This window comes from Papio anubis, chromosome 2 (genome assembly GCF_008728515.1).
Source record: "Papio anubis isolate 15944 chromosome 2, Panubis1.0, whole genome shotgun sequence".
Taxonomy (NCBI): Eukaryota; Metazoa; Chordata; class Mammalia; order Primates; family Cercopithecidae; genus Papio; species Papio anubis.
This window is the reverse complement of record NC_044977.1, coordinates 156,353,465-156,361,440: the sequence shown is the minus strand read 5'-3', so window position 1 is coordinate 156,361,440 and position 7,976 is coordinate 156,353,465.

The following is a 7,976-nucleotide window of genomic DNA, read 5'->3' as shown; positions in this document are numbered from 1 at the left end:
ACATGGTACCTGCAGAGTTGTACTTAGGATTCCTACTGCAGAAAGTCAGCCACCAGAAGCACAATGATGAGATTTGTGGGAATAGACCCCAGACCCCAGGCTTGAGCTCCTTGAACGGCAGGCATAAGGTGGGGTGGATATAACATTCTCTGTGAGGAAAGGACTCATTCTGAAGGAAGAGAAGAAGAAAGGAATATGTCACCTGTCCACTCAACCTCAATAGAAGTGGGTCCAGCTTCTGGAGGGAGGGAGTTGTAGTGACAGAATTGTTCTTCCAAGGGCACTGAAAGGAAGAGAGAGGATAGCTGTACTGTTTGGAGGGCACCTGCATTAGTTTCCTGGGGCTGCTGTAACAAAGTGCCAAAACTAGGTGGCTTAAACAAAAGAAATGTATTGTCTCCCAGTTCTGAAAGCTGGAAGTCTGAAGGCAAGGTGTTGGCAGGGTTGCTTTTTTGTGAGGCCAAGAAAGAATATATTCTGTCTCTCCTCTAGCTTCAAGAGGCTTCCTGGCAATCTTTGGTTTTCCTTGGCTTGTAGAAACATTACCCTAATCTCTGCTTTCATGTTCATGTGGTATTCTCCTAGTGTGTGTGTCCCTGTGTCCAAATTTCCACTTTCATAGAATGATACCAGCCATATTGGATTAGGGTCCCACCTACTCCACTAAGACCTCATCCTAACTAATTACATCTGAAATGCCTCTATTTCCAAATATGGTCACATTCTGAGGAACAGGTGGGGTGGTTAGGACATCAACAAATGAATTTTGGAGGGCACATGATTCAATCCATAGCACTTCTTAATTAGGCGAATGTCAGAGCCCTTCTTATTCCACAGTACGGAACTTTTGGAGAAAAGAATATTAGGACCAGCCAGGAAGAATGGCTTCCAGCTCATGAACTGCTGTGCGGTAGGTGACCTAAGGGCAGCATGATTAGGCACAGCTGGTATGGCTGGTGATGGGGGCTCAAACAAGGAGAGGGGAGCTGCAACACCTGCAAGAGGTGGCAACTACTTACGACATACCAGTCGGTTTGGGGGCAGTTGACTCCCCAGTCTAGTCAACTATTACTCTAATGTTGCTGTACACAAACAAAATCAAACTTCCCAAGTTACATGATTTTTCTCACTCAGCATTCTGTGGGTTGATGAGGGGATGGAGCTTTATTCCTCAGGCTAGGAGCCAACTTCAAATCTTCTCCTAGGGCTCTCAATTCCAGGAGCAGTGGCTACCCAGAGCTTGCACTTCCCAAGGTAGGTGGTGTGCAGCAGAAGCATAAGTCACCAAGCCAAATTGCACCAACAAGTTCAGACCTCTGTCCATATCACCCTGGCTAACATCCTATTGGCCAGAGCAAGTCACCTGGCCCAAACCCAGCATCAGTGGATTAGTTGTGTATGTACTGACTACCCTACTGAGAGATGCTACATTTTTGCAGCAAAGGGAATGGATGTATGAAATCTTCCAGGAAGGTAGTGAACAGGCAGAAACAATATCTACTGTCCAAAACTCCAGCTTTTATTTCTCTTTTAAATGATGAAATTAACCCATTTGGAAAATAGTCAAAAGCAAAAGGTAAAAATAAAAGCTCCACCATCTGGAGACAGCCATAGCTAATATGTTTTTTTCTTTTGCTTCACTGTTATAGTGATCCTCATAAACCACCCTGTTCCCCTCCCTGCAGTTATTCCCTCTAGGCATGAAAAATCAGGGCATACTTATCAGAACTGTGAAGGAAAGAGCTTCTATGCTTAAGGATCAAAAGTTAAAAAAAAAAAAAAAAGAAAAAAGAAAAAAGAAAAAGAAAGCATTTAATTCACTGGAATACTAGAACACAGCCAGCTACATGAAACTCAATAAGAAGACATAAAATATACTACATTTAGATGAGAAAAAAAAAAAACTGTTCAAGATGGAGAGATGAAAACTTAATAACACTTCATGTGAGAAAGATCTGGGTGTTCCAATTTATCATAAATAAAACAGGAACCAATCACAAAGCTGCTTTAACAGATGTATCCAAGCTAAGAGTAGAAAGTGTGTGTATAATATTATGTATGTATCTGTGTGTGTGTGTGCGTGCATGTGCATGTTCATTATTTTAAATGCAGAACACATTTTTTGAGAGATATACAAGAAACTGCTAACATGGTTATCTCAAAGTGGAGGAGGAGTATTGGGGAGGGAGTTCTATACTTTTCATTTTATTTCCTTTCATGTATATGAAATTTTTTACCATGAGTGTATATTATTTTTATATTGTAAACATTGTTTAAATTGAAAGAAAATGTAACAGAGATGATAGAAATACTGTTGGGGCTGGATAAAGCTTACTCAGTTTGGGCATGCTGGTTTTTATTATTTTTATTACAATGACATAATATGACAGCATAAGAGAATGTTCAATATATATCCTTATAGTTTCAGTCATAGCACATACACAATTCTGTAACTGTGGTTTTATCATTTGACTGTAGCAGTGGTTAGGCACATAAGCTCTGGAATTAGTCTGCCTGGGCTCTTGCTGTGTGATCGTGAGCAAGTTACCCACCCTGACCAGGCCTCTTTTACCACTTTTAAAATGAGAATACCATTGCTATCTACTTTGTGGGGTTATTGTGATGATTCAAGGAGGCAATCACTATTATGCTTTGAACAAAGCCCAGGGTGTAGTCAGTGCTCTCTTTAAATGCTAGTTATCAGCTAACATTTGGTTCATTATGAGTGCTTCCGCAGCCGTCTATGTCATTTCTATATATTTTCTATGCATAATGCATAATGTCTCACAGCCTGGATATGTCATAATTTAATCAATCATTCTATTGTTTGGCATAGAGGTTACATGTAAACATATCCATGTGTGTGTGAATTGCTATTGTACGTGTGTGTGTGAATTGCTATGAAGGTGCTATAAACACTTCTCAAGCTTTAATATGTGTGAATCCTATTAAAATGCAGATTCTAATTCAGGAGAACCAGGACATGGCCTGAGACTCTGCATTTCTAGCAAGCTTCCTGGTGATGCCAGGACTGTAGGTCATAGACCACACTTTGAGTAACAAGTTATAAACATCTAATGAAAATAGGAGGATTAAGAGGGACTTAGAAACAGTTACTGGAGAAACAAGGGTGATTTGCCTGGCTACGATGAGATGTTGTGTCTCTCGGATACCTTCAAATATTTGGAAGGCTGTCACATAAAAAAGAATCCTGATTATCTGGAACTTCAGAATACAGACTAGTGTATAGAAGTTCTAGGGAGACAAAATTTCTGTCAATATAAGAAAGAACTTTCTTATAGGTCCTATTTACCTCTACAGCTTTAGGAGTCTGTGAAGTAACATCATCAGATTAGCCAGTTACCACAGTGACAAAGCTAACACCCCTCAGCAAAGCTAGGGGAATGTGGAATCAAATGTCCCCAACATGCAGTGGCAGCTTGCAGGGAAGGGACTCTTCCAAGAAAGTGCATCAAGTGGAAAGCCTCCTGAATGTTGTCAAGGAGGAACCCTGGAGTTCCCATGATATTCTTCATGCCCCTATGGAGACTCGCAGCGTCCTCTTCTGCCCTGAGGGGGTGTACTGAGACTTTGTCACATTGCTGGACCATTCTGCCTCTGAGTTCTTCACAGAGCCAGACTCTTCAAATCTGTCTGCAGTCATACTGCTTTCTAACTCCAGTTTCCTGGCTCTTGGTTTCTCCATGAACTTGCAGTCTACAGATTGCCAAAGCAGCAGACTTCAGTGACAGATTTTTGCTCACCACGTGGCCGGGAAGGATCTGGGCATGTCCTTCAATGGGATGTAGACATCTCGTCCTCCTGCTGGCAGAAATCAGTGGCACCTAAATTCTCTCTTCTCCATAAGTGGCAGGCCTGGCTCTCCACCCACTGAGCAGGAACAGCTGTGGATCTGTGAGAAAGGAAGAGCACCAGATTTCCCATCCCAGTTTTGCTTGGAAACAGAGTACTACCAGGGTCCTTAGGTGACTTCTGAAGGGCAAAGAAAAGAGGGGAATCACTCAGGAAGTGAGTTGGAGATCTTCAAGGACAGTCCAGGCTCTAAGTGGCACAGTGCCCATGGAGCCAGCAGGGGAGGAAATATCCTAGATCAAGACAGTCTGGCCTGGGGGCTGGTGAGTGAGACACAGGGGAGACCCTCTCACCAGCAATATCCTACAGCAGGACCACTGTTGTCCTGAGTGACAGCTCTCTCCCAATTCTAGAACCATCTTCCTCCTTCTCAATCCAGCACAAAACCTACCAGGCAGAGCCTTTTCCTCTCCTGTCAGCCATTTTTGCTACAAAAGAAACTGGGTACAAGATTGAACTGTTTTTTTCTCACAACACTTCTGACACTACATGTCAAGGGTGGGGTTATCACACCAACCAATTCTCCAACTCTCTGGACACCAACTGAGTGTCCTACAATTCAATTACATTAACACCAACCCCATAGGTAAGGACTCAGTCCCACAAGAATGCCCCTACTTCAGATGTCAGTCTTAAGTCTTAGGTTACCATGTGTACCTCTGGCTATAAATGGGGGAGGGGCATCCCACAAACCCCTGTGCGGGCTTGATAATTTTCTAGAATAGCTCACAGAATTCAGGAAGGCACTTTATTTACTACTGTCATTTATTATAAAGATGAAAACTCAGAGAAACAGTAAAGTGGAAGAGATGCATGGGGCAAGGCATTGAAGGGGGCACAGCACTTCCATGCCCTCTCTCCAGGCACACCACCCTCTCAGCACCTTGATATGTTGTTCACCAATCCTGAGGCTCTCCAAACCCCATTGTTTATGGCTTGAATGGAGGTCACATTAAGGATTGATTAAATCATTCGCCGTTGGTGATTGACTCATTCTCCAGCCCCTGTTCCCCCCTGGAGGTCAGGGAGGTGGGGCTGAAAGTTCCAACCCTCTTATTATGCCTACAGCTGTCTAGGGGCTCCCAGCCAGCTGTCATTTCATCAGCATACGAAAGACACTCTGATCACTCCAAAGATTCCAAGGTTAGCAACTGTGTGCCAAGAAATGGGGACACATATCAAATATTTGTTTTGTATTATATTACGTAGGTTAGTGAGATACTTTGCAAAATTAAAACTTGGCTGGGTGTGGTGGCTCATGCCTGTAATCTCAGCACTTTGGGAGGCCAAGACGGGCTGATCATGAGGTCAGAAGTTCGAGACCAGCCTGGCCAACGTGGTGAAACCCCATCTCTACTAAAGATACAAAAAATTAGCCAGGCGTGGTGGTGCACACCTGTAATCCCAGCTACTCAGGAGGCCGAGGCAGGAGGCAGAGGTTGCAATGAGCCAAGATCGCACCACTGCACTCCAGCCTGAGTGACAGGGCGAGACTCCATCTCAAAAAAAAAAAAAAGAAATTATAACTCAAGACTAACATCCTCTCTGTGTTATCTAAGGAGCTACTATAATAAGACAGACAGCATTAGAAAAGTAAAAGACCACACTGTTAGTCATTCACAGACACTGCTGTGAAGGATGGAGAAAACCCAGAAGGCGGGAAGCACCTCCAACATTCGGCCAGGATGGGGTCAGGTGGCCTTTCTCACATGTCCATCTCCTGACCAGATGATGAGTCTCCAAGGGCCGATACTGTCCATTTGTCTTGTATCCCCAGTGTCGACCTTCATGTATCACACAGAGCTGGTTCTTGATAAACACATGCTGAATTACTGTGTCTTTGGATGAGAGCGAAGGTCCAAGAAAGGACAGAAAGGAGATAGGAGAGTAGCAGCATGGAACTCTCCAGCACAAGTTCTGGCACATCATAAAGATCCACCCCACAAGACAGTAAACCAGCTTACCAGGTGCACTGCCTTTTTCATTACCATCTGAGAAATGGTTATCATTTCTCTCCCGGTCAAAGAATAGGGACATTAAGTGAATCAGCTGAAGGTATTTCTTGAGTGCACGTTATCACTATTCTTCCCTATGCCAGCATGGTCAAAAGTTACATAACCCTAAACTCCAAGCTACTCACTTTGACATACACAATATCTTGGAACAGAGCATGTACCTGACAAAATCTGTCTAGTGAATGAATGTGAAGCATGAGAAAACAATGGGGCATAACATGAACACCTTCTCTTCAGTTTATTTCTACAAGGGGAAGGAAGAAGATGTGAAGAAAAAAGAAAAAAAAAACGAAGGAGAATGATCCCCAGCTGATACCTAATTATTCAGCCTGGAGGAATTCTGAGCTGAGCTTGTGTTGAGTGTGACTGATGCTGGCAGGTGGGACTTTAGCCTGAGCTGTGCTGGTGGACACACACTGATCGCCGATGGTGATGATGGGGGGCTCATCAACAGCTCATTGTGCATTATACTTGTTAGGTTCTGAGTCCCTCTTCTAGCCCTACCTGGCCTTGTACTGATCTCCCTCCCTTTGATTATCTCACAAACATTTTTATTAGGCAATTAAATGCTTAATTTGGATAAAAGAAGGGAGGGTGTGAAAACAATAGTTCACATGCACGTATAATTAGTATTGAGTGGGTTAGATTGCATAAGACCCAAATTGGATGTATGGAGAAAATGAAGCTGGAGAGGTAAAGTTGAACTTTTGGTTGAGAATGGGGAGGAAGATAGGTGACAGCTTGATCTTACCACTGTCTCAGTGAAACTGTATTTTATTGTATCTCTCCTCTCCACCTCGACACAAAACACTCACTTAAAATTATTTGTTTTCTTGACAGGAAGTCTACAAAGCCCTTTAGATCACATGAATGCTATGGTAGGTTTAAATGCATTATCAAAAGGAGGGGTTTTACATGCTTTGTGTGCGTGACCTGGTTTGCAGCATCTTTCAGAGCTGGGGACCAGCGGATGAAGGAGAAGGCCTTGTGCAAACTAACCAATCCACTATTTGGTGGGTTGGCCAGGATCCAAAGATTGATGAGTACTAAGACCCTAGGAAAAAGTACATGCCAAGCATTACGCAACTGAAGATTGACCAAGTAGTGTAGTAAGAAGGAATGGTCTCCTTCCAGAATAAAAACAAAGCCCAGTCACCCATGTTTGGAAGTACATTAAATTTAATAGATACCATTTACTCAGAATTTACTATGTTCTAAGCACTGTTCTGTTTTGCATATATTATCTTAATTATTAGGTTGCTGTAATAATCTTGTGATAAAAGTATTACAGATTTTATTTTGCAAGTGAGAAAACTAAGGAATAGAGATATTTAAGTAATTTACCCAAATCATAAACCTAGTAAGTGATGGAGACAGGTCTGTAACTCAGATCCATCTGCATCCAAAGCCTATGCTTGTAACTACTCCACCACTACCAACCTACTAAGGAGGGTGGGTTTCCATGTGGGGAGAAATAGTAGAACAAATCAGCTCAGATTCTCACTCCCAAGGTTCTGTTCCCTTTGGGATCTCACTAATAGCCACTGCCTCCTTCTCTGGGTTGCTCTCAGTGGTCCAACTTCCTCTTTCACATTCTGCCCAAACAGAATCCTGAACATAGCTGTTATGGCTACAACCACACCATAAGGCTGGAAAAGACTTTACTTGATACTCATGGTGCCCTCATACCATCAGGATTGTCTTGTTTGTTTTTAATAGGGTAGGTGGTCCATAAATGTTCGTAACATGGCTGCCACAGTTTGGTTTTGTTTGTCCTCTCCAAATCTCATGTTTAAATTTGAGCCATAGTTTTGCATGTGGATCTAATGGGAGGTGTTTGGATCATAAAGGTGAATGACTCATGACTGTCTTGATGCTGTGCTAATGGTAATGAGTGAGTTTTTGCTTTATTCATTTCCATGAAAGCCAGGTATTAAAAAAGAGCCTGGAACCTCCCTGCTCATGCTCTCTCTCTCTCATCATGTGATCTCTGCACACACTGTCTCCCCTTCACCCTCCATTTAAGCAGAAGCATCCTGAAGCCCTCACCAGCAGCAGATGCTGGTGCCATGCTTTTTATATAGCCTG